The 27,484-nt window shown below is 33.8% G+C and overlaps 1 protein-coding gene across 3 annotated transcripts in view; it reads right to left on the minus strand.

The window, feature by feature from the left end:
- Positions 1–23,290, minus strand: part of TRIQK (triple QxxK/R motif containing) — a 98,280-nt gene extending 74,990 nt beyond the window's left edge. For 2 of the 3 annotated variants that reach the window (XM_033411703.2, XM_033411701.2), the window contains exons 1-3: positions 23,169–23,290; positions 22,006–22,184; positions 6,301–6,460 (exon numbers count right to left, since the gene is read on the minus strand). The gene's annotated coding sequence lies outside the window, so the exon portion shown is untranslated. The remainder of the gene's footprint in view (positions 1–6,300; positions 6,461–22,005; positions 22,185–23,168) is intronic. The other variant, XM_004283218.4, reaches the window with a different exon arrangement.
- Positions 23,291–27,484: the final 4,194 nt, after the last annotated feature.

Here is a 27,484-nt window from a genome sequence, read left to right on the forward strand (position 1 = left end):
AATATAGTTTTCCAAATTTTTCACATTATTGGCCATAATCACAATCTCTGGTTGGTCCAAAATTCTCCCTAATGAATCATATTCCTTACTGCTTATTTTTTAACTACACTTGTCACTTTTGTTACCTTTACTTTTTCCAAAACTTTTTTACAGCCTGTTCCAAAGACTTTCATGTTATCTCATTCAGTACAAAAGTCTAGTTCCTAACAGAACTGGACTTTTAATACAGATTATATCCTCTGCAAAAATCTTTCCTATGCCTCTCTCAACACAGTGGTCTTTTCATACTTGAGTTTCGATTTTATCTTAAAACCTTTATTCATCTTTTGCCCTTAATTATTTTTCATTCTTTGTTAATGACCTTGTGATTGAACATTTTAATTTTTCACTGTACCACATCATTACTACTTCAATAATGAAGTTCATAAACTATATCCATTTTTTAACTCCTTAAAGCATACACAAGAAAGAATAGGTGTAAGATGGTCTACCAAGTAGTTACAGAGTGGTATACTAGAGACAGCTACATAAAAGAATATCCAGTATAGTAATACTGAGACCACTTGAGAGAAAATAGAAGAAACATAGAACAGAGAAAATGGCATCCTTTACTTTAACAATACATATAAATGTTTAGTCAATTCCCTGAATTATAGAGGTAGAATTCTGAGAAGCTACTAAAACAAAAGCACCTAGGGAGCTTTGGCATTATTCATTCTCATTCTCATGTTTATTCTTTCCCTTCCTCTTTTTCTCATACACACATAAACATACCCCTATATATTGCAAACAAAAGGACGACGACTGAATCTTTAATCATGGCATCTGCAGTTATTTTGGTGCTAAAATGCACTTAAATGTGTTCTTCATAGGAAAAATACGTCCTAAGACTTTTCACTTTCATTCTGTTTAAGCCATGGAGCACTTAGTTCTGTAATTAAATAAAATAAAGTTATTTTACAAATGACATTTAATTGTTTTCTTGGAATGCTGCATCTTCAGTGTGTAAGGAGGGAGGAAAGGAGAGATTTCTTCAAAGTAATGGTCAATAATATTTAAAATAAATAACCATATTATAGCAATCAATATTCACCTTTTTTATGAACAAGTATATGATCAGTGTTGCAAAAGAAAAGTTATTTTTACCTTAGACCTATCAACTATTACTTTTAAAATGTTAAAAAGTTCTTTTCATATTAAATTTAGTCTATTGCTTATTTTCTGACTTCCCTCCACTAGAATGTAGTACCACAATTGTTTGTACACTAAATAATCTCAAACAATTAGAACACTAGACACTCAGTATATTTTTGAGTAGACACTCAGTATATTTTTGAGTAGATATATTTTTCAGAAGACTGTTACATTAACTTAAAACATCCACATTTTATGCTTAATTATTATAAACTTAATTTAAAAATGCTTTGAGTTTTAAAATATTACTATAAGTTCTCTATCTTTTATAAGAATATGAGCCTGATAAAGTATGGGTTAACTCTTCCCTGCTTTAACTCGTTTCCTTTCTGGTTCTCTTACTTTTTAGTGGTTTATGAAGTTAAGCTCATTTATCATTTTTTAAAATCAGTACAGTAAGAATTCCTATCCCATGTGGCTGCTGTAAGCATTAAATTAAATAGCTAGTTCATTTAAAGTACTTGACATGGTGCTTCTCACATAGTAAGTGCTCAATAAATGTTGTTAGTATTATTACATCATTCTGGCTTAATCAGTTACTCATTGTTGAGGCACCATACAGTCCAAATAGGTTTTTTTAGACAAAAAAATAATAACCTGAACTTGATGAGCTCACATTCATTTAAAAAGTCAATGAGATACAAAAAGAAAAGAATGGTCTCATAATATGTACCTTATGTGTAACTTAATTACATATAAATTGTACCCTTTCTGCTATTATTTGGTCTCCTAACTATCTTCTATAATCAGCTAAGTGGTTTCAGCAAAAGTATCTTTGGATAACTTTTAAAATGCCAAATTACATATGCTGTCTTCTTGTTAGTGTGTTGAAAACTTTGAATAAATAGATTATTACTTATATGTTTACAGTATATGTACATAATCAGTATGCAAAAATACTTTCTAAAGTGGAAGGCTTCTGAACAACAACAAAAATCTTAAACACTAGTCCCCATTTTTTAAACTAACAACTGAATCTCTTATCTTTGTCAGAAATCTCCAATTATTCTCCATTCTAAGAAAAGAATCTTCTCAGTTCAACACTTCCACGACTTCTTTGATATTCTCTTATCAGGAGTTCAGGAGTTGTAAACTCTTGGTGTTATTTCTAAGTCGATATGTCACAATTTCTCTCATATATCCACCACGTGCATTGGGCAGGTCGGTATGGTTCTTTCTACTAGAGCAGTAGTCTGACATTAGATAAAACTGGTTCTTTCAATGACCAGACTTGAATTTGCAGTAATAAATTTAGCATCCCAAATATTTAAAATGACCATGGGTCTAACATACAATGGCAAACAAGAAATGCAATTTCAGAATACCTTTAAATTATAGTACATTCCAATGTCTTCCAAAAAACTTTAAGAAAAATATAATAAGTATTCCAATCACTTCTCTATTTTCTTTTTGAAAATTAAACTTCACTATAACATTATAGTATTTTATTTCAGTCTATCATCAAAAATGATTTTATAAAAGCATTGGATAACTACCTCACTAATTTTAGAAAATTTTCCTCTATTATAAAATGATTGGGTCTTCATTATCACATTAACCAAAATTTGGGAGCAGGGGATAGGTTATATATCATGGGCCCCTCTAATGGAAATAGCATACACAAATTCATTTAAAATGTTTATTTTCAAATTATTGCTGAACGCTAAACAATTTAAAGAAAAACGCAACTGAACTTCCCAAAGCAATTTTTGCTGTAAAATGTGTAATCTGATATTTTACAAGTACAAAACACTACCCAGCAACTTCTCAGCCCCAAGGTGATCCCATCTCCCATTTGACTCAGTAGCCATTCCAGCTTGCAGGGCTCTCCTGAAACCCATCTTCGTTTCAATCTGGGCACATGAGCTTGTTTACCAAATCACAAAGAAAACATAGATCTTTAGGTAATGCCAACTGACTTTGCAAGCTTACTCTCACTCTCTCACACACAGCAACATACACATTTACACACACACTAAACAAAAATCCACATACACATGCTCAGGCACAAACACTGCCAGTGTAAGAAGTATCTTACTTCCTCTGTGTCCTGGAGTCCACCCCATAAACACTTTCCTGCCTTTTTACCTTTTGTTCCCCTCCTTTTCTTTCCTCTGTCATTGTCTTTATCCAGGGTCTCACCAGCATTACTGCATTAGTATCATAATTGGTCTTACTGTCTCCAGTTTTTCCTCCCCTCAAAGCCATCCCCCACACTGATTCCAGAATAATATCTCACATGAAAACTCTAATTCAAAAAGATACCTGCACCCCAATGTTCATAGCAGCACTATTTACAATAGCCAAGACACGGAAGCAACCTAAATGTCCATCGACACATGAATAAAGAAGATGTAGTATACATATACAATGGAATAACACTTAGCCATAAAAAGAATGAAATAATGTCATTTGTAGCAACATGGATGGACCTAGAGATTACCATACTAAGTGAAGCAAGTCAGACAGAGAAAGACAAATATCATAGGATATCACTTACATGTGGAATCTAATAAAAATGATACAAATATGGGATTAACATATACTATACTACTACATATATATACTACTATATATAAAATAAACAACAAGGACCTACTATATAGCACAGGGAACTATATTAATATCTTGTTATAATCTTTAATGGAAAAAATCTGAAAAAGTATATATATATATATATATATACACACACACACATATATATGTATATATACATATATATATAAAATCACTTTGCTGTACACCTGAAACTAACACAACATTGTAAATTAACTATACTTCAATAAAAACAAAAAAAACAAACAAAAACAGGAATAATCTCTCACAAATTAAATTTAATCAAGAAATTCCTCTGAGGTATATTATATCATTCAATGCTCCCTAAGTCCTTTAGGATAGAGCTCTAATCCCATAGTGTGCTATAATCTAACCCCTGTTTTCCCACTAATCTCTTTATCTGTCTTTATCCCACGCATGCACTATACCCCAACTACTTTTAACTACGTGTAGTTTTCTGAAATGATCATAATATGTAACAGCTTACTGGGTTTGCCCATGCCCTTCCTTTCTCTGAAAATGCTTTCAAATACTTCTTTACGTGGGTATCTTATACTACTTTAAAACAGTAGAAAAGATGGTAGTCATTAATTCTGTTCACATATCTTCCAATTTTCCTATACTCCTTTAAAACAGTTAGAAAGGCATGGTAGTCATTAATTCTGTTCACATATCTTCCAATTTTCCTTTCCCTTTGCGTAGAGGCCAGTATTGTACTTCACAGTCCCCCATTTGAAATAAAGCAATTTGCTTTGACCAGTGAAACTCTATATGCCAGTGCATAACTAGCCACTCTTTCTTCTCACTTCTGCAGTGATCATGGAAATACATTCAGATGAAGTCTTCAATGTCTTTGGTCACTGTGAGTCCCTACCAATCCAATTTGGACATGTAGTCTGGGTGAGAAATAAATATTTGTTGTGCTAAGATTGGGAGAATGGGATTGACTTGTACACTGCTATATTAAAAATAGATAACCAACAAGGACCTACTGTATAGTGGAAGGGAACTCTGCTCAGTATTCTGTAATAACCTAAATGGGAAAATAATTTGAAAAAGAATAGATACATGTACATGTATAACTGAAGCACTTTGCTGTACACCTGAAAGTAACACAACATTATTAATCAACTATGCTCCAATATAAAATAAAAATTTAAAAAAGAAAGATACTGAGCTTTGGGCTTCTTTGTTCCTACAGCATAACCTAGGCTATTTGAGTGATTCAAAGGGTTACATTTTTCAGGAAGACTTTCATGAGCCCAACACAGTCTGATTAAATGTTGCTTCCCCAAGTAATGATAATGTTCTGTTCATACTGCTGCAATTTCTACCTCCTTCAAAGTGTACTTCTGAGGGCAGGAACTGTGTATTTCATTCCTTATCCTCACCAACTAGCACTGCTCATGGTAAGTCCTTAAAAAATATTTGCTAAATTAAGCATTCATTCATTCACTCATCAAAGGCCAGGGACTACTCTGGTAGCTAGAATAAAATCAGAGCAAACAAAATCCCTTGCCCTCATAGGAATAACTAATATTCTTGCAAATGATAATGACAGTAAGCAAGACAAATAAGTATAAAATACATAGTTTATTAGATAAGATAAATGCTAAGTAGAAAACACAGAGCAGGGATATTTTGGAATGGTGACCACGTTAAGACCTCATTTAGAAAGTGACCTTTTAATAACAACCTAAAAGAAAGTAAATAAATTGGTCATGCAGATATCAGGGAGAAAGCAATTCAGTAGAGAAAATAATGGAAAAACCCTGAGATGGGAACACGCCTGTCATGTTCAAATAACAACAAGGGAGACAGTATGGCTAAGCAAGTGAGTAGTTAGGGATGAGATTAGAGAGGTGACAAGGAGCCAGGTCTTGCAGAGACATACAGGCCAGTTTCAAAGCTTTAGCTTTTGTCTTGAGTGAAATGGGGAGCCATTGAAGAGTTCTAATTAGAATGAGGGGTGGAAGAAGAGAGTAGAAGATAGGGTCACAGATATAATGGGGGCCCATTTTCTTCCATTTTATAACATATTTCCTCTCTCCACAAAACATGTGAGACATAGATATACCAATTAATCAAGAAAGATTTAAAATAATGTTGAATAATAGATATTTTATGATGATCTTAATTTGTTCATTACTTACTATGCAGGGACATTGATTTTAACCAATATATAATTATCAACATATAGTTATGTATCAAAGCATCATAGTGTATCAAACATCAAGAGAGATCAAATATTTAATGTGGCAACAAATTCTCATAGACAATTAATAATACTAAATGATTTAACAAATTAATCAGATAAAATTTTATAGTTTTATGGATCTTGCTTCATTTTCTTGGATTTACCCAAAATCATAAAATAAATCCAAGTAAAAACATTTCCCCATTGTAATCCTGCCTCCCATAAAAAAGAACTAATTCCAAACTCAAGTTCATTGCCAAAAACAAACAAATCAAAACAAGAAAAACAAAGTGAAAGAAAACAAACCACAAGTCAAAACACCTTTTGCCAAATGTTAAATCAAATAAACACACCTTGTGCTGTGTCCTTGAGGCTGCCAAGTCTTAACTCTGGAGAGATGTCAAGGAGTAAGATGTTTCCAAAGGCAAGATCTTTACTGAGGAAGCTGCGCTCGCATTCCTGGAAAATTCAACTCCAGATACCAATAATAATACTCTTGGTTGCTTTTTCTTACTGGAATCCAAAACAGAGTTTATGGAAATATTAAATGGATGATCTCCAGTTCCTTAACGTCCACAAAATAAAATCACTGTGGTAGCATTTTCCAAGTTGTGGTTTGTGGTTTGCTAACTCTGTTATATGTTCATTCAAATTAAGTTTCTATGGCCATGTATACTTGAAAAACATTGCATACCATTCCCCCTTTACACAAGGTACACTTTCATAAAAAAGCTCTGAGAAGTCCTATAATAGAAAAGCCTATTTAAATTTACTTGACCCAATGTGTCCTAAATTTATTTAAGTAAAGACCCCCTTCCACTGTAATAAACAGTAACACTATTTCTGCAGATCACACTTGAAGAATGGTTCATTGTATAGTGATTATCTGAAAAGTACTAAGAAATGTTTCCACTATATTTTAGACTTAAATATGAATGTAGAGACTAATTTTAATTTATTTTCTGTTATTGCAATTTGTAGAGTTGACCTATAAATATATTTATTCAACCATAATTGTTAAGTACATGTTACTTTCTAAACCAAATGCCAATTAAAAAGCAACAAGGAAAACATTCAAATAATGTATGGTTTATTCATTTTTGTTCAATGAATATTTATTAAATACTTATTACGTGCCAGGCACTGAACTTATCTCTAGCTTTATGCCACAATTGCTCTCACATAGATAAGAGTATCAAATTTAAGTGGTTCCAAACTGCTGTCTAACAATAATAATCAACATAAAATTTAACTCAAAGTATTTGAGAATACAAGTTTTACTAATTGTAATTATATCATTAAAAATAGCTTGCAGAGGTGGCCAAGGTGGTGGAGTAGGAAGACCATGAACTCACCTGGAGTTCAACGGACACACCAAAATTACAACTACTTACAGAGCAATTCTCCATGAGAACAACATGAAGACTAGCATATAGGATTTTTCACAACTAAACATATAAAGAAGGGACCACAAGAAGATGAATAGGAGAGGCAGAGATGTGGTATAGTCAGCACACTTCCTCAGGTTGTCAAACGACAAATGAAAAAATATCAAAATCTTAGAGTTCCTCCCCAAGGAATAAGAGGCCTGAGCCCCACACTAAGCTCCCTAGCCTAGGGGTCCTGCACCAGGAAGACAAATCCTCAAATGTCTGGCTTTGAAAACCAGCAAGTCTTATGTTTGGGAGAGCCAGACAGCTATAGGAAACAAACTCTCTGCTCTCAAAGGGCATGTACAAAACTTCACATGTTCTGAATCCCAGCACAGAAGCAGTAGTCTGAGAGGAACCTGGGTCAAACCCACTTGCTGATCTTGGAGAGCCTCCCAGAGAGGCAGGAGGTAACTGGGACTCCCCATGGGGATGGAGAAGCTGGCAACAACCATTTCTGGGAGCTCATTCTACAGCAATACCACCAGCATTGTCAATCCCCATTTTGAAATCCTCCCTCAAGCCATCAGTGGGATAGCAACAGACCCAGGCCTCCCTGGACTGTGTGGACAGCCGCCCAGAGACTTGGCCATGCTCTCTAGCAGGCCAGTGCCAGCTCAGTGCCCACCTGGACCAGGCAAACAGCCATGCTAGTACTCAGCCCCACACATCAGCAGGCGAGCAGCAGTCCTATTGCCCCCAGGCTGTACAACCAACTGCATGGGGAGCTCATTCCATCCCCTAGCAGGCCTGCAGCTACCACACAACATGTGGCTTCGCAGCCAACCGGGTTGGGGCCAGCCTCACCTACCAGCATGACCATGGTAGTCAGCCCTGCCACAACAGAGGGCACATGCAGCCCATGTATGGGACACCCCTAAGACATATAGTTCTGGTGACCAGAGGGAAACATGCTGCTGGGCTACACAGGATATCTCTTACATAAGGCCACTTCTCCGAGATGAAGAAACATAATTGACTGATCTAACATGTAGAAATAAACACAGAGAACTGGGAAAAATGAGGCAACAGAGAAATATGTCCCAAATGAAGGAACAAGTTGAATCTCAGAAAAAGACCTAAACAAAGGGGAGATAAGTAATCTACCCAATAAAGAGTTCAAGGTAATGATTATAAAGATGCTCACCAAATGCAGGAGGAGAATGGATGAACACAATGAGAAGTTCAATAAAGAGCTAGAAAATATAAAGAAGAAACAGAGCAAAGATTACAATAACTGCAATAAAAAAAATTTACTAGAAGATATCAATAGTAGATTAGATACAGAGAACAGATCAGCAATCTGGAAGATAGACTACTGGAAATTACCCAAGCTGAACAGAAAAAAAAAAAAAATTAAAAAATTAGGATAGTCTAACAGATCTCTTGGACAACATCAAGCAAACTGACATTCACATTATAGGAGTCACAGAATAAAGAGAAGAAAGAGCAGATAATTTATTTAAAGAAATAATAGCTGAAAAGTCCCTAACTTGGGGAAGGAAGCAGACATCCAAGTCCAGGAAGCACAGAGATTCCAAAACAAGATGAACACAAGAAGGTTCATGCCAAGACACTTTATAAATAAAATAGCAAAAATTAATGATAACAAAGGATATTAAAAGCAGCAAGTTAAAAGCAACAAGTTATATATAAGGGAACTCCCATAAGGTTATTAAAAGCAGCAAGTTATGTATAAGGGAACTCCCATAAGGCTATCAGCTGACTTTTAGCAGAAACTCTGAAGGCAAGAAGGTAGTGGCACAATATATTTTAAATGATGAAAGGGAAAAACCTACAACTAAAAATACTCTACCTGGCATGGCTTTCATTCGGATTTCATAGAGAGATCAAAAGTTTTACAGACAAGCAAAAGCTAAAAGACTTCAGCACCACCAAACCAGTTCTAAAAGATATATTAAAGGGACTCCTTTAATCAGAAAAGAAAAGGCCACAACCAGAAATATGAAACTTATGAAAGGAAAAAAAATCTCACTGATAAAGGCAAACATACAGTAAGTCAACCACTTATAAAGTAGGAAGATTAAAAGACAAAAGTAGTAAAATCATCTATATCCACAATAAATAGTTAAGGGACACAAAAACAAAAATATAATATCAAAAACATTAAACATGGTGGTGGGGGAATAAAAATACAAGGCGGTTAGAATGCCTTCAAACTTAAGAGATCATCAACTTAAAATAATCACACACATACATATACAATACATATGTGTATATATATGTATATAGGTTGTTATATATGAACCACAGGGTAACCACAAATCAAAAACCTAAAATAGATACCGACACAAAAAAAGAGAAAGGAATCTAAACATAACACTAAGATAGCCATCAAATCAACAGGGAAGCAAAAGAAGAAAGGAGAAAAAAAAAAAACAAACTACAGAAACAACCCCAAAACAATTAACAAAATGACAATAAGTACATGCATATCAAGAATTACTTTAAATTTAAATGGACTTAATGCTCCAATCAAAAGACATAGAGTAGCTGAATGGATTAAAAAATTAAGATTCATACATATGCTTTCTACAAGAGTCATTACAGTTCTAAAGACACACAGAGACTGAAAGTAAGGAAATGAAAAAAAAGTACTCTATGAAAATTGAAACAAAAAAGACTGAGGTAGCACTGATAGACAAATTGATTTTAAAACAAAAACTGTAATAAGAAACAAAGTATGATATGACATAATGATAATGGGATCAACCCAACAGGAAGATATAACAATTGTAAATATAAATGCACCCAATATGGGAGCACCTAAATAAATAAAGCAAGTATTAACCACTATGAAGGGTGAAACTTACAGTAATACAGTAGTAGAAGACTTTAACACCTCACTTATATTAAAGGACAGATCATTCAGACAGAAAATCAGTAAAAAAAACACTGGTCTTAAATGACACATTAGAGCAGATGAAATTAATAGATACATATAAAATATTCCATCCCCAAACAGTAGAATACACATTTTTTTTCAAGTGCACATGGGTCATTCTCCATAATAGTTCACATCCTAGGCCACAAAATAAGTCTTCATAAATTTAAGAAGACTAAAATCATATCAAGCATCTTTTTCCATCAAAACGCTATGAGACTAGAAATCAATTACAAGAAAAAAATACTACAGAAAACACAAGCATGGTGGAAGCTAAACAATATGCTACTTAAAAAACCAATCAGTAATAGAGGAAATCAAATGAAGTAAAAAAATACTTGAAAACAAACAAAAATGGAAACACAGCAATCCAAAATCTGTGGGATGCAGAAAAAGTAGTTCTAAGATGGAAGTTGACAGTGATACAAGCCTACCTCAGGAAACAAAAAAATCTGAAAGAAACAATCTGGTCTTGCACCTAAAGTGACAGAAAATAAAGAACTAAGAAAATCCAAAGTTAGTAGAAGGAAAGAAATAACAAAGATCAGAGCAGACATAAATAAAACAGAAACTTAACAAAAAAAAAAGAGGGACAGAGAGAAAAGTTCAATAAAACTAAGGGTTGGTTTTTTGAAAAGATCAACGAAATGGATGAACCATTAGACAGACTCATCAAGGAAAACAGAGAGGGCCCAAATAAATAAAATGAAAAATGAAAAAGGAGATGTTACAACTGACACCACAGAAATACAAAGGCTCATAAGAGATTACTACAACCAATTATGTGCCAACCTAGAAGAAATGAATAAATTTCTAGAAATGTACAATCTCCCAAGACTTGATCAGGAAGAATTTAGAAAATATTGGGTTGGCCAAAAAGTTCGTTTGGGTTTTTCTGTAAGACGTATGGGAAAACATACATCTTTTTCTGCAAGATGTAATGGAAAAACCCCAATGAACTTTTTGGCCAACCGAATATGAAGACCCCAATTACAAGTAATGAAATTCAGTCATTAATAAATAAATTAATATTAATTTACTCAATCATTAATTAATAAATTCAATCAGTAATAAAAAAAAGTATTCTTAACAAAGTCCAGGCCCAGATGGCTTCATAGATGAATTCTACCAAATATTTAAAGAGTTAACATTGATCCTTCTCAAACTATTTGGAAAATTGAAGAGGAAGGAACACTTCCAAACTCATCTTACATGGCTAACATCACCCTGAATACCAAAACCAGAAAAAGAGACCACAAAAAAGAAAATTACAGGCTGACACCACTGATAAACATATATGCAAAAATCCTCAAAAAAAATTAACAAATCAAACAATACATTAAAAGAATCATACACCATGATCGAGTGGGATTTATCGCAGTGACACAAGATGATTCAATACTCACAAATCAATCAATGTGATACATTACATTATCAAATTAAAAAAAAATGATCATCTCAATAGATGTAGAAAAAGGTTTTGACAAAATTCAACATCTGTTTGTGATAAAAACTCTCGACAAAAATGGGTATAGAGGGAATGCACCTCAACATAATAAAGGCCATGTATAACAAACCTATAGCCAACATTATACTCAATGGTGAAAAGCTGAAATCATTTACTCTGAGACCAGGAACAAGATAAAGATGCCCACTCTTGCCACTCTTATTCAACCTAGTATCAGAAGTCATAGCCACAGCAATGAGAAAAGAAAAAGAAATAAACGAAATCCAAATTGGAAAGGAGGAAGTAAAACTGTCCCTGTTTACAGATGACATGAATATATATATAAAAAAATATACATATATATAAAATATGTATATACTATATAATTTATATACATATATAAATACATAGAAAATCCTAAAGACACCACCGCAAAACTACTAGAACTCACCAATGAATTCAATAAAGTTAATATACAAAAACTGTTGCATAGCTATACACTACCAATGAACTATCAAAAAGAGAAATTAAGAAAACAATCCCATTTATAATTGCATTTAAAAGGATAAAATACCTAGAAATAAATCTAACCAAGGTGGTAAAAGTCCTGTACTCAGAAAACTATAAGACATTGATGAAAGAAATTGAAGCCACACAAACAATTGAAAAATATACTGTGCTCATGGATTAAAATAATTAATATTGTTGAAATGACCATACTACTCAAGGCAATCAACAGAGTCAATGCAATTCCTACCAAACCCCAAAGGATTCTTTACCAAACTAGAACAAGCAATTCTAAAATTTGTATGGAAAAACAAAAAGACCCAGAATAGTCAAAGCAATATTGAGAAAGAAGAACAAACCTGGAGGTAATCACCCTCCCTGATTTCAAACTACACTACAAACTACAGTAATCAAAACAGTATGATACTGGCACAAAAAAAGACACACAGATCAATGGAATAGAACAGAGTCCAGAAAGAAATGCACACTTATACGATCAATAAATCTATGACAAAAGAGGTAAAAGAGGTAAGAATACGTAATGGGGAAAAGACAGCCTCTTCAATAAATGGTGTTGGGGAAACTGGATAGCTATATGCAAAAGAATCAAGAGGGTATTATGTTGAGTTAAATAAATCAGGTGAAGAAAAAGACCAATACTGCATGATCTCACTTACATGTAGAATCTAAGAAAACAAACAAACAAACAAAACAAAATGAAAAGAGACTCATAGATGCAAAGAACAAATGGGTGGTTACTAGAAGGGAGAGAGGTGGGGAGGTGGGTGAAATAGGTGAAGGGAATTAAGAGATACAAACTCCAGTTATACAATAAATAAGTTGCAGCATAAGGAATACAGTCAATAATATTTTTGTATGGGGACAGATGGTTACTAGACTTATTGTGGTGATCATTTCATAATGTATTTCAATACATACTGTACTGTATGTATTCAATACATACTGTACATACATACGTACTGTATTTCAATTAAAAAATAGCTTGCAATTTTTAGACTATTTGAATATAATGATGATAATTCAGGTCAAGAGTCACAATATGAAAGCATAGTCTTTAAAAAAAAATGATGCTGCAAAAGAATAAAGTTGAACTCCTACTTCATACCATACACAAAAATTAAGTCAAACCAAGTCATAGACCTAAATGTAAAGGCTGAAATTATAAAATGCTTGGAAGAAAACACAGAAGTAAAACTTCATGACCTTGTGTTAGGCAATAGTTTCTTAGAAACAACATGAAAAGCACAAGCAACAAAATAAAAGATAGGTAAATCAGACTTCATCAGAATAAAACAACTTTTGTATTCCAAAAGACATGATCAAGAAAATGAAAAGACAACCCACAGAATGGGAGAAAATATTTGCAAATTGTATAACTGATAAGGGCCATATACAGACAATATATGAAGAACGCTTACAACAGTAAAAACACAAATAACAATTTTAAAATGTGCAAGGGATTGGAATAGATATTTCCTCAAAGAATAAATACAAATTGCCAATAAGCACATGAAAAGATACCCAGTATCATCAGTTATTAGGGAAATTCAAATCAAAATCACAATTCAAATCATACCCACTAGGATGGCTATACCAAAAGACAGATAATAAGAAGTGTTGCTGTGGATGTGGAGAAACTAGAACCTTCATACATTGTTTGTGGGAAAGCAAAATGGTGCAGCCATTTTGGAAAACAGTTTGGTTGTTCCTCAAAAAACTAAACAGAATGGCCATGTGACCCAGTAATTCCACTCCCAGGTATATATGTGAGAGAAATGAAAACGTATGTTCCCATTAAAATGTGTACACAAATGTAAATAGCAGCATTATCCTTATAGCCAGAAAGTGAAAACAATCCATGATAAATAGATAAACAAAATGTGGTATAACCATATGATTGAATATTATTTCAACATAAAAAGTAATGAAATATTGATACATGGTACAACATGGATGAACTTCGAAAACATTATGCTAAGTGAAAGAAGCCATTCACAAAAGTCCAGTTAATGCATCATTCCTATTGTTCTCTTTATATTAAATGTTCAGAATGAGAAAATCTATAGAGACAGAAAAAGTTTGATTAACGGTGAGGGTGAGAGCAGAACAGATGGGGAGTGACTGATAGTGAGTACTTTCTGAGGTGATGAAAATATTCTAAAATTAGATAGTAGTGATTGCACAACTCTGTGAATATGCTAAAACTCACTGAATTGTACACTTTAAAATGATAAATTTTATGATTGTGAATCATATCTCGATGAAGCTGTTATTAAAATAAAAGAATCACAATAATATAGATCTGTAGTCCTTATCTAAAATGTTTGAGGGACTTCCCTGGTGATCCACTGGTTAAGACTTTGCCTTCCAATGCAGGGGGTGCGGGTTCGATCCCTGGTCAGGGAGCTAAGATCCCACATGCCTCGCAGCCAAAAAACCAAAACGTAAAACAGAAGCAATATTGTAACAAATTCAATAAAGACTTTAAGGATGGTCCAGATTTTTTAAAGTCTTTTTAAAAGACTTTAAATATTTTTTTAATTTTTAAAAATTTTTTTTAAAAAATTCTAATAAATAAATAAATAATAAAATAAAAATAAAATAAAATGGGTGAGATGTGTTTTGGAGACTATAGAAAGGTAATATGTCCCATATCTACCATAATTACATGACACTCTTAGAGGAGTATAGGGGCAGCACATCAATACTTCACAGCAAAATCTTATCAATATTGACACTGACTAGAAAAATAAATACTATATAAGTAGTACCTTGTCATTTCAAAGATGGTTTGCCTCCAATTAGTTTGTGAAAACTTAGAAAAAAAATAATTTTTCAAAACTTTTGTGTTTTGAAAATGTGAATAATGGGTGTTGAAGCCTTATAATGATGATGATTAATATTAGTAATAATAATAATATCAGCAGTTTCCATTTACTGTGTTAAGCATGGTGCATGCATTATCAGAAATTCTCATAATATTCCTGTGGGATAAGTACAATTAACCCCAACTGGGAAAACTAGGTTTTCTAATGATTAGGTGACTTTTCCAAGCATGCAGTTAACAAGGTAAGGGTAGAGATTTAAAATCAAATCTGTCTAATCACAGAGCACACTCACTTTCCTCTACAAGGAAGAGTGTGTTCAGATCATTTATCTGAGATATAGACTTTACATCTGTAAAATGGAGAAAAGAAATTGGGGGACTGTTTATATATCCCCCTCAGAGGAAAAACTGTTATAAATATAACATAAATGGGTATATCCCAAGGCAACTTTTGCTTCATGAAGTTATAAGTCATAACATTAAAGAATTTTAGGGAGTGCTGTACTTGAAAAATTTGAGAACAATTATTCTAAATACTAATCTGATCATGTTGCTCTACAGTTCAAAAATCTGAAATGGATCCTCATTGCCCACAAGATGAGAATTGCTTTGCATGACATATAATAGCCTTCTTGGCCTGGGCTAGCAGGTCTTATTGCCTCAACTCCAGCCACTGTTTTTTTCCAAATTCTGTTCCAGCTACTGAATTTCTTACATTTCCCAATCACATGACCCTACTGACAGCTTAGTGGCTTTACAAATCTTATTCTCCATGTTACCTTAGCCCCAGCCTTAACTACCTTAAATTAACAAATATCCTTCAAAACCTTGTTTCAATGTCACTTCTTCTGAAATAATTCACCTATACTTGCCAAACAAATATTTGATTATTAAATGATTGACATACAACCTACTTATTAAATGTAGTACATGCTTATCTATCTCTATAAGCACATAGAATTTTGGCATACAACAGTAAAGTATTCATTTTTTCTTCTTACAGTATTGCAGTATTAACTGATTTTTGTCTTTGGAAGTGATATTCTAAAATCTTTACATGAATTTTGTTTCTAAAGCACAGAGGTGAAAAAGAGAAAATTTGGATTATTAAATATAAAGAATAATAGATTCTTGGTTTTAACCCAAGTCCATATAAGACCAAAGAGTTGCTAGGGTAAGTAGAACATTGAAGGGCAATAACTGAGTAAATCTGGGTACCGTGAATTGAAAAGAAAGTTTCAGTCTTATACACTAAAGTCCATATATATAGTTTAGGTTAGGAGTTGCAAAGTTTTTCTGTAAAGGGCCAGATCATAAATATTTTAGGCTCTGCAGGTCAAGAGACAAAATTAAGTTATAACTCAATTTTGTCACTGTGATTTGTAGTGCTCTGAGAAGCAATGCAAAGCTACGAGAGCACCACATTTACATCTCTGTTGCAATTACTCAACACTGCTGTTTTAACACAAAAGCAGCTATAGACAATATGTAAACAAATGAGTGTAGCTGTGTTCCAATAAAACTTTAATTATAAACAATAAAGTTGGAATTTCATATAATTTTCACATTGCAAAATATCATTGTTTTGATTCTTTTCAACCATTTAAAAACATAAAAACTATTCTTGGTTCATGGGTCCTACAAAAACAAGCCAGATGTGGGTGGGTTCCAGGTCATAGTTTGCTGAGCTATGGTTTATTTTTTAATCTATTCATACTCTTGAATTACCAGGTTTCATTTCTGGCATAAATAAATCAAAAAATCAATGTTTTATTTAAATTTACGTTGCTGTTGCTGAATTAATTTTTACATTATATATCTTCTCATGCAGTTTTTTTTGTTACATTTGAATTTTTAACTAGACTTAACGTAATTATTAAAGCCACCTCTATATTCTAGGGCTCTGAGATATATCATCAGTTTTGTTTGTTTTTTAATATACCATCACTTTTGTATTTATATTGTATCAGCTTCTTATAAATTATTGTCCTTTTTCCCCCCAAAGCAAAAAGTATGTAGTTTAGAGTTCTTTATATACTTAAGAGTGGTTTTCTGTCGCTGTGTGTGAACAAGACAGATTGCATGGAATTTTGTTTTAAACTCTAAAAATGTTGCTCTGTTGTTATCTCGTATTTAATACTACAGAAAAGAAGTCTGAGACCAGCTTAATTTTTGTTTCCTGATAATAATATGCAATTTTTTCTCTCTCTTTCTATACATATGAAAAATTTTTTCCCTTTATCATTATAATTTGAAAAAAATTTTGATATTGTGTCTCTGAGTTGTTATATCTCATATAAGAAATATCCTTTCTGCATACATTGGTCATTTTTTAGTTAATAAAACTTTTATTTCCTGTTATCTCTTTGTTTGTTACTTTTTTTCAAATGTTCTGTTCTCTTGTTTAGGAACAATTAGCTATTTTCTAGTCTCTCCTTCAGAAATTCCAAATGTTCATATAATGGACTTCATCTTTCTCTCTTTTCATGCATTCAGTATTTCAGCTAGGACATTTTTTCAAGTCTATTCTCCACACATTAGATTTTCTACCGTAACATCAGTTCTGCTCTTTACTGCCTCAAATATGAACTTTTAATATGTTATTGTGATAGGCAGAAATGTCCCTCCTCAAAGATGTCCAAGTCCTAATTCTTAGAACTTGTGAATATGTTACCTTACATTGCAAAAGGAACTTTGCACATGTGATTAAATGAAGAACCTCCTGGATTATCCAGCTGAGTCTTTAAATGTTGTTAAGTTTTCCTAGTTGTGGTCATAATGTATTTGACTACAAAAGAATAGTCAGAGAGATGCAATGTTGCTGGCTTTGAAGATGGAGGACGGGAGCCATAAACCAAAGAATGTGGGTAGCCTCCAGAAGCTGGAAAAGGCAAGGAAACAGTCTCTCCCAGAGCCCCCAGAAAGGAATGCATCCCTGCCAATACCTTGATTTCAGCCCAGTAAAACCTATATCAGACTTTGAAATACAGAAATTATACAGCATGAATATAAAACTAATACAGTTCTCACATTTTTCAGTTTTTTTGTCCTCTTTTTGTTTTATCTTATTCTCTTCCTAGTGTCACTTAATTGTTGCTCTTTTTATATGAAGTTCTCCTATCCATAGAGGCTATGCATTCTTGCATGTGTTAGATATCAAAAAATTCCTTCAAATATTCTTCCTTAGCTTAAAATTCTTCTCAGATTTTCACAGGTATGCCTATGAGTATTCTGCCAATTTCCTTTTCCCTGGTTTTGTGGGAATTTTTTGTTCCACTCTATTCATTTCAAATGCTGAATTTATCCAGAAAGTCCTGGCATTGAAAGAGCCTGTATAGATCATTTCTACATAGCCCAGTGTTTTCCAAGTGTGTGCATGTGTGGAGGGTGAGGGGGATGTTGAGGGAAGGAGAAGAGACAGAGAATAGAACTCTATGAACAGACAAAATGAAATCAGGAACTGGGATATTCTTTTTAAAATTATACTTAAAAAATATCTAATACACTCCTGCCCAGAAAGTTTCAGTGCTATAAACTGCTATAAGTGAATCGCTGTGAATAATGAGAATTTTCATGATACTCAAGCATATTCTTCAGAAAAAACTGGTAGAAAACAATAAATCTTCAACTCTTTCTATTCACAAATAAGGAACTTGATGCCTGGAGACATTATAAAACCCAACAAATGATATATCTATTGCTGGAGCCAAGTCTAAAACTTTCAGTCCAGTGCACTTTCTAGCTGGTGTAGGTTATAAACTGTAATCTACAATTAGGATTTTGTCACAGGTATCCATATAATTTCTTATTCTATATCTTGCAATATTTGAATATTTTAAATTCAAAGTATGTAAAAAATGCTTTTTGTATTAAACTATCTTCCCTTCATCTTCCCCAAAATTTTAAGTTGTTCAATCTAATTGGTCTGCTGTTTTTGCACTTTGTCCTACATAATACTACTATAGAAGAACTAAGCTACTTTATTCCTGCTTCATTCTCCATGTTTAATGGCTTGAAAACCATGAAACTGAAAAGATCCTCTCATTTACAGAACTGTCTCCACCTTCTGATTCAACACAACAGAGTTTGTTAAACCACTGAGTACAGAGTATTTATCTTTCTATTGTTAACATTTCAAAACTAAAAAGTAAGCTAAGAAGTCATCTTTTCTTTTTGATGAAAATATATACCTACTCACTATATTGTTGCAAAGATACTTAACACTTGTACCATATAAGAAAGAATTAAATGTATATAATAGGGGTGAAAAAAATTTAGCTCTAGGAGCCTATGATTCTTATATGTTCAGTAAGGATATATTCAGTCTTAAGGATATTAAATATGATGAACTTTGTATTGCTATTTTCCATTAATGTAATTTTAGTCATTCTGAGAGAATACCAAAAAATAACTACATTCTAAGCAGTGTTTTTATTAAGACCTTCACATTTAGAGTCAAATCTATTGATATCAAAAACATGGTAGATACTCAATAGATGAATGGATAAAGAAGATGTGGTGTGTATATATACAATGGAATATTACTCAGCCATAAAAAGAATGAAATCTTTCCATTTGTGACAGCATGGATGGGCCTAGAGGGTATTATGCTCAGTGAAATAAGTCAGACAGAGAAAGACAAATACTGTAAATTACCACTTCCATGTGGAGTCAAAAAAATAAAACAAACAAATGAATATAATGAAACAGAAACAGATTCACAGAGAACAAACTAGTGGTTACCAGTGGGGAGATTGGAAGAGGTAGGGGCATGATAGGGATAGAGGACTAAGTGGTATAAACTACTATGTATAAAATAAATATGCCACAAGGATATATTGTACAGCACAGGAAATATAGCTAATATTTTATAATAACATTAAGTGGAGTATAATCTATAAAAATTTTGAATCACTCCTGTAAACCTAAAACTAATACAATATTGTAAATCAACTACACTTCAGTTAAAAAAAAGAAAAAGAAAGAAAAAACATGGCACATATGAACAAAGACTAGGGTGAAATTTGGCCTAGTTTCATGTTTCTATATGGAGGAACTTCCACTGGAATAGTCTGGAGATGATTTTGGCATTGGAGTAGGGGAAGGAAAGCTTTCATTGAGCTGGTGGACCTCTACATTATACAATATTCAGCATCCTTAAATGTCAGGGTCCTAAAAGCCAGTAGCTTTTAAAGATATCATAATAATTTAATAACACCTCCACATATTTCAAATGGCCCAGAGGTACACTCCAGGATGAAACACCAGAGCACTAGATTAACAGTCCTGGCCTCAGATCCCACTCTGTATTCACAGCTTCCCAACAGGGGAGTTACATGATCCGTAGCTGAAATCCTTTGGCCCATATTATTCCAATGGGTAGAGATAACCTGTTATAAACCTGTAAACACTAGGGGTTTATCTTCTTTCTCTTCCCTCGCTGCCCTGGATCATACAGACCAGCAATTCTGAGTAAGTGCATCTGTTCTTTAAACTGAAATTTTCTCTCACTGGACTAAAGTCTAGGTTCTGAGAAAGGGAGTGAAGCTAAAAAGGGGAAGGAAGTTCTAGTACTCATTTTTGGTCTCCCACTGAAAGCACTATGTCCGATCAGCTCTGTAGTAAGGAAGCAGATCTTGCCAACTCCACCTGTCTGTTTACAAATTCGAGAGAAGAGCTATTATTTATTGAGGCCCTAAAACTTTAATTCCATTAGAATTCTTGCTATAATCAGTTTGTCTTTATTCTAGTTTCTCCACTAGAAATGAAGTGAGTTGAGTAAACAAAGGAATAAATATTAAACAGTTCGAATAAAATTATAAGTGCTAAACAATCAGTGCTCCTAAATACTCTTATGTTTATTACAAAAGCTATATATTTTTCCTTTTCATTGTTTTCTCTGTCTAATGATAGTATCTACTACTGATGCCCACTTTTACTGATAAAGCTAGATAAAGGTACATTAACAAACAAAATATCTCTATTTCTAGCCTTCCATTTTAATACAGAAAACAGGAAAAGAGCCAAAGTGGAGTCAAACACAATATTTTTTAGACACGGGAAATTATAATGTTATAAAAGATGATTCATTTAAATTAAATAATTCTAGTAGCATACACTAAAAGTAATCAGCTTTTCTTTGTCCAAAATGGACTTTCATAGAAGAGAGAATTACAAAAATAAAATTTTACATTTTCCCAAAATATTTGACAATAATTTATCTTTTACTTGCTTAAATATAAGAATATTCTTTAAGAGGATGATCAAAGGGCATCTGGAATAAAATACAATTTACATGTTTTTGAAAGACAGCACCAGTTTATTGATCATTGGTAGCTCATGTTTGTTAAACACTAAAAACAGAAAAGAAAAGAAAAGAAAAAGGATTCACTGAAGACCATGAACTAAGGTAAGCTACAGTGAGATGCACTGTGTAAGAAAGGAAAGAGACCCAATTCTGCTCCCAGCCAAGTAGTTTTGGATATAAATTACTCAGTCTTTGGAGTGAGGTAAGGTGGGAGAGTAATTTCCTTAACCCTCAAGAAGTTGATCAAAAACAGGTGTTCTTTATCCAAGGTCCACTTATGCTTGTAATTGTGTTTTTTTCTAAGGGGAGAATCAATAGCTTCCCTTGGCTTCTTACAATGATATATGACACCAAAAAGGTCACTCATCGTTGAATTAGAAAGTACTCTTTACCAATTCTTTCAGGCTATGAATACACTTGAGAAAAATCTAGTGATTCAATGGAAAAAAATATATATCATGCAAGACATTTCAGGTACTAACAAGAACTAATACAGAATCAATAACAGAGATCATAGAGACAAAAAACTAGATTAAAAGTGTAATCAATAACAGTTTACATTCGTGTAGATCATTACTTTAATAACACTTTCACAACCAATTATTCCTCCTTACTTTTTAGAAATAAAGGGCACATAAGTATCTCCACTTTCCAGATGAGAAAACAGTTATGAGGGTTACTGCCCAAGGGCAAATATTTCCAAACTCTGCTACATTCCTGACTTTTAGGCCAGTCTTCTTCCCAGTGGTAACAAGTAGTACAAGCTTCCTTCTTGGGGATTTATACAGTAAACCTAGCAGAAGGAAGTAAAAGCAGACTCTTAGCTCCTTTGTATTTTCTCTCTGGAATGTTTGTTCTGCTGTAATCATTAAATATGGGACAGTGACGCAAAAGAGGGCTTTATAGGGTTAGTACCACCCTTCTCCATAATAGGGTCCGAAAGGGAGATCATATATTAGGGCATGTCCAATAATGAACTGCCTCAACTTCCTGAGAAGGTCATTGAGCTCAAACAGCAGCACCGATTAAAAAGAATTCCAGGTGGAAGAAATCAGATCTTCTATCTCCCTTTTCCTAGTCATCCACATGGACACCACGTGGGTTCAGGGATTCACCAAACACCAGGAAAAGACCCATCCCGCCCCACCATCCTGGCAATAAGGCCACCTCAGGCTGCCTGAAGCCCTTCTCTGCACATGTTTTGGTCTGCAGATACTTGTTCGTTTTAGAAGGGGAGGTGAGAAAAAATGTTGAGAAGAGTAACAAGAGAGAGGGAGGCCTGAGCGGGAACTATAGACGCAGAGATCAGGACAGTGAAATTAACAGACGCGAATTAACTGACAGCACACGGGAGCCAGCCCCTACCCTAGTGGAAGGCCTTGGGATGTGGGTGGGGCTACGGTTCTAGGGCCCAGCAGCCAGCGCCAGACACGCTGGCAGGGCGGGAACCGCGCGTTCCTTAGCAACCACGGCGGCCACGCCCACCCACCGCACTAATCCCGCGCCCGCCATCCCCACCCCCACCGCGATCTCCCTGCTCTCCGGGAAGGGTCCTTAAGTCATTACCGTACCTACTGGGTTTCCCGGGCTCTGGGTTCCTCCTCTTCCAGAGCCCCCCCTCCGCCCAGCCCGCCCAAGTGCCGCTCCCAGGGGCGGATCGAACGTCTCCTAAACGCATTGGGGGCCCACTAAGGAGGTGCGCCTGCTTTCAGTCCCCGACCCCGAGCTTCCCGGGCAGGGCCTCCCCAATCCCCTCGCCCTCGCGGGACACACACACCTTAGCTCAGCCAACGCAAGGGCCAACAAACTATGTGTCCGGCTGGAAATGTTGCTGTCCACGGTCCTGTCACTCAGAGGAGGGGGCGGGACGAGCCTGCTGCACACCCCTACTCCTAGAGGGCGGTACGGAAAAGAGGCGGGGCTCGACGGAAAGGGGCGGGAGTAGCCTAAACTTGCGCCCCGATTGGTCATTCTCTCTCCCGCCTCTGCGCGGGTCCTGGAAGGAAATGCGCGGAACCTGTGGCATTTCCTTTTGACGCGATTCCCAGGCTCTGATACCTGTCTCACAAAGTGACCGTGGAAACTGAAAATAAGGACTGCGACTTGTTTTTCAATATAAAGCACAGAAATACGTTCTTTTGATTATTGAATTTTTCTCACGTAACACACATACACACATCCCCATCCACACTCTGGGGGGGCATCCCTGGATGGAAGAATGAACTGTCTGAAAACGATGTTGTTTGCAGATTCAAGCTTTTAACAGATTAATCAGTTTAGGAAAGGTGATTCCTGAAATCTGACCAACAACTAAGATTTGGAGATATGTCCAGGTACCCAGTCTTCACACCTACAAAATTGGAATGAAATATTGTTATTAGTTATTATTTGCAAAGCATCTGACAATTGAATGATTTATCTTATATAATCGTCAAAACACCCATTGTGAGGTGTTATTATCCACAACTTAAGAACAAAGAAACTGAGGCTGTGAGTGACGTTTATTCAGTCGTTCAACACATGAAAAAGTGCCTGCAGTCATTATTTTTATACTGTGATAAATTGAACTCAAATTTCTTTAAAAAAAATCATGTGACTTCCAATATAATTTTTCTTTTGCTGAAATATAAGTCACTTTTTCTAGGACAGCCCATCAAATCTTTCAAAACAAACGAACAAACAAAAGAAAACCTTGAGAAAGGAAATAGCATGCAAAAGAACTGGACAAGTATAAACAGACTAACTGGAAGATTCTCTGAAATCTCCCAAGACACCAGGGCCAGGAATTGAGTCTAAAAATGTACTTTTATTTTCTGTCCTTCTAAATCCTTTGTTGGTCTCCAGTTCCTCTTCCAGAAATAAAGGTAGAGTTAAATGAGACTATTATGAGTCTAAAAATGTACTTTTATTTTCTGTCCTTCTAAATCCTTTGTTGGTCTCCAGTTCCTCTTCCAGAAATAAAGGTAGAGTTAAATGAGACTAATACTCTTGACCAGATTTGCATGTGTGCAGCTTTAAAATAATAAAATCCTTTTTTGTTCTATACTATACCAATACCCAGAAGTGTTTGTCTTGTCAGATAAGGTAGTAAGAAAGAAAATAAAAACAAACAAACAAAAACAATGCCTCTGGATAAGTGCTTTGAGATTCAATTAAAATGGCCACTATACTATGATAAAATTGTTAGAATAAAAGAAACACATTCCAATTGCAAATGCTTTTATTCTCGTCCTGCTGAATTTCCAAATTCTTCTGAAAGTTTGCCAGCTATGAATACCTCCGTACAAAAAATTTCTTCATTTGTATGACTCATGATCCCGATTGTTACTTCAATCTTTTAAAAATATTTGGTTTTACACTAAAAAGTGCTCTGATTGTATATTAATAAGTACCTTATACAAATAAATACTGTAAGAGTTAAATAAAAATGGTGAATTATTTATTTGAATCCTTTTTCAATTGCATATTCAAATAAGTACAGCAAATGTGTTTGAATATTCTCACATATATAAGAAATTATACATTTAAATAAATGTATTGTATGCATGTAAATGTGTAATCATTGAAATAAACACAGCTGTATACTCCCCATATGTATAACTCCAGATGTTTGAAGCATATATTCAAATTTCTGGAACTCTACACCTTGATATCTATTTAAACATCTCGTAGAAAATAGTGTGTTACACATACACAGGAATAAATTTTCAAACTGTATCCACAGTGAGGAAATAAGGTTAGAACAGTGGGTAATGAGTCTCTGCCAATGAATTTCTTATCTTGAACATATCCTTATGAGATAGCTTTTCCTTGCAAATTGTCTGCAAGTAGTTTACTGATCTATAAGGTGGGCACCAGCGAACTTACCTTCCATGAATATGGCTATTGCAAAGTAGTTTTGCAAGCATCTTTTAAAATAATTAAACTCCAAAAAATCATGTTTCAAATTAACTTTTAATACTTTACACTTTTGGTGTGGGAGAGTCTCATGTTATCCAGGCCTCAATTATTTATTTTTCAACTCACGCTTGTTCTCCAATACTTGGAACATGTATAATTTAAAATTCCCTCCTAGGCACAAATATATATTAGAAGAAATTATGAGGAATACACTAACCAAATATCAAATAAAATATATCTAGGGACATTGAACAAGAAATAAATGGCTTTACATAAAATTAAACATCCAGATACATGTTATGAATATGCCTATTTCTTATTATATAGTGGCAGATATGTCATTTAGTTAAATTTGTGGTAAGTTGAATTGTAAACTAGAATCTAATAATTATATGTGCCATCATCTTTAGTCTAGATAAATGTGCATATAGATTGAAATTTGGGAGAATCATTTTGGATCAATTTGCAGAAATTATAATCCTGTCAAAATGTATGAAATTCATTGAATATATTAAAATAAGAAATAGCATATCAAATTACTTAATCTTGTTAAGCAGTCTTTTGCCTTAGATTTTAAAAGTTGAATTATCCAAATTTGCTTTCTCAGTAGCTGGAATCGGCTACTTACTAGGTCAAACACACATATTATTATTCCTGTGGGATTGTCCTAGAACAACATCAGGGAGGTGCTTAGGGTGAATTTTGTTTAAAAATTTAAACGAATGATTTTTTCATGTAAGTTCATTTAAAAACTCTGTGATCCTCTAAGTCCGTACTTGAAAGTCTTGGTTTTAATCTATTGTACTATATTTAAATCACTTAACAAAACCTGGAAAATGGGTATGTTTTCTTAAAGAAAGCCTTCCTTTTCAAAACTCAGAAAATTAATAAACTTTAAAAAAACATTTTTATTGATTTCTATATTTGAAATTACAGTTATAGAGCACATATATAGAATGAACTCCATGAAAAGAACTGACATGTTATTAAACACATATTTCAGTGTTTGTTTGCTTTTTGAATAATTGAATACAATATTGTCTCTGAAATCTAGAAGAAAATTATCTCAAAAAATTCTTCAGATGATTAATAGTGAGAACATATATAGAGAATTATTTTATGTACACAGAAGAAATATGGACCATATATTACAAATATTTTGAGGATATAATTTCAAATGTAGAGTTGCCAGCTATTTCTTTAATCATCAAATGGCATGCATAAAAAGCATAACTTGTAGTGAGCTGAAAATGTTCACATTTACTTCTTTTTTTCTGCTTATTGAGCATTTAACCCAAAATGTCAATGACATATTTCACAAACATTTCTCAAATCAGGATGCAGTTCATAAATAATTCCCTGATAGCATTTTCTCCTTCTTAGTGGTACACACAATATTGATAATATGCTCCCCTTGTGTATTACTCCCTCAGTTTCTCCAACTCAAATGTCCCCTAACCATGCTTTACTGGTTCCTTTGTTAATAGCCATTCATCACTTTTTAGTATAATTTATACATAATTTACTTATATATTATGTAAATTGTTTATTATCTTTCTTCACCTCAGAATGTAAGTTGCTTGAGAGTAGAGATCTATTCTGTCAGTTTTATTAATTGACGTATCCCAGGTGCCTAACACCTAATAGGTACACAAGAAAAGTGTTAATTAAATTAATTGCTGTCATCGATTTGTTTTAATTCCTTATACTATTCTAACTCATGAATATGCCACAATTCCTATATCTATTGTCCTGTGATAGTGCTTTAGGGCTGTTTTTAGGTTTGTTCTATAACAGGGTGCTTATAAATATTTTTATATGATTTTCCTGGTGAAGATTCACAAGAATTTCTCTTTGGCTTATAACCTAGAGTAAAATCACAGATTTCTAGAGCATGTGCACATTCTAAATGAAAATATAATACCAAAGTGTTTTTTCAAGGTGCTGTACTATTTTGCTCTCCTAACAGAAGTATTTCTGAGATTCAAATGTATTTCTTTTCAGAAAGCCAAATTTTGTCTTTGTTAATTTTCTCTAATGTCTGTTTAATATTTCATTGATTTCTGCTCTTTGTTATTTCTTTTTTTCTATTTAACTTTCTTATTTGTCTATGTCTTTAAGGTGGAAACTAAAAAAAAATTGATTTAAACTTTTATTCTTTAATAAGCATTTAAATCTAGAAAATTACCTCTA

The sequence above is a fragment of the Orcinus orca genome, chromosome 17 (assembly GCF_937001465.1).
Source record: "Orcinus orca chromosome 17, mOrcOrc1.1, whole genome shotgun sequence".
Taxonomy (NCBI): Eukaryota; Metazoa; Chordata; class Mammalia; order Artiodactyla; family Delphinidae; genus Orcinus; species Orcinus orca.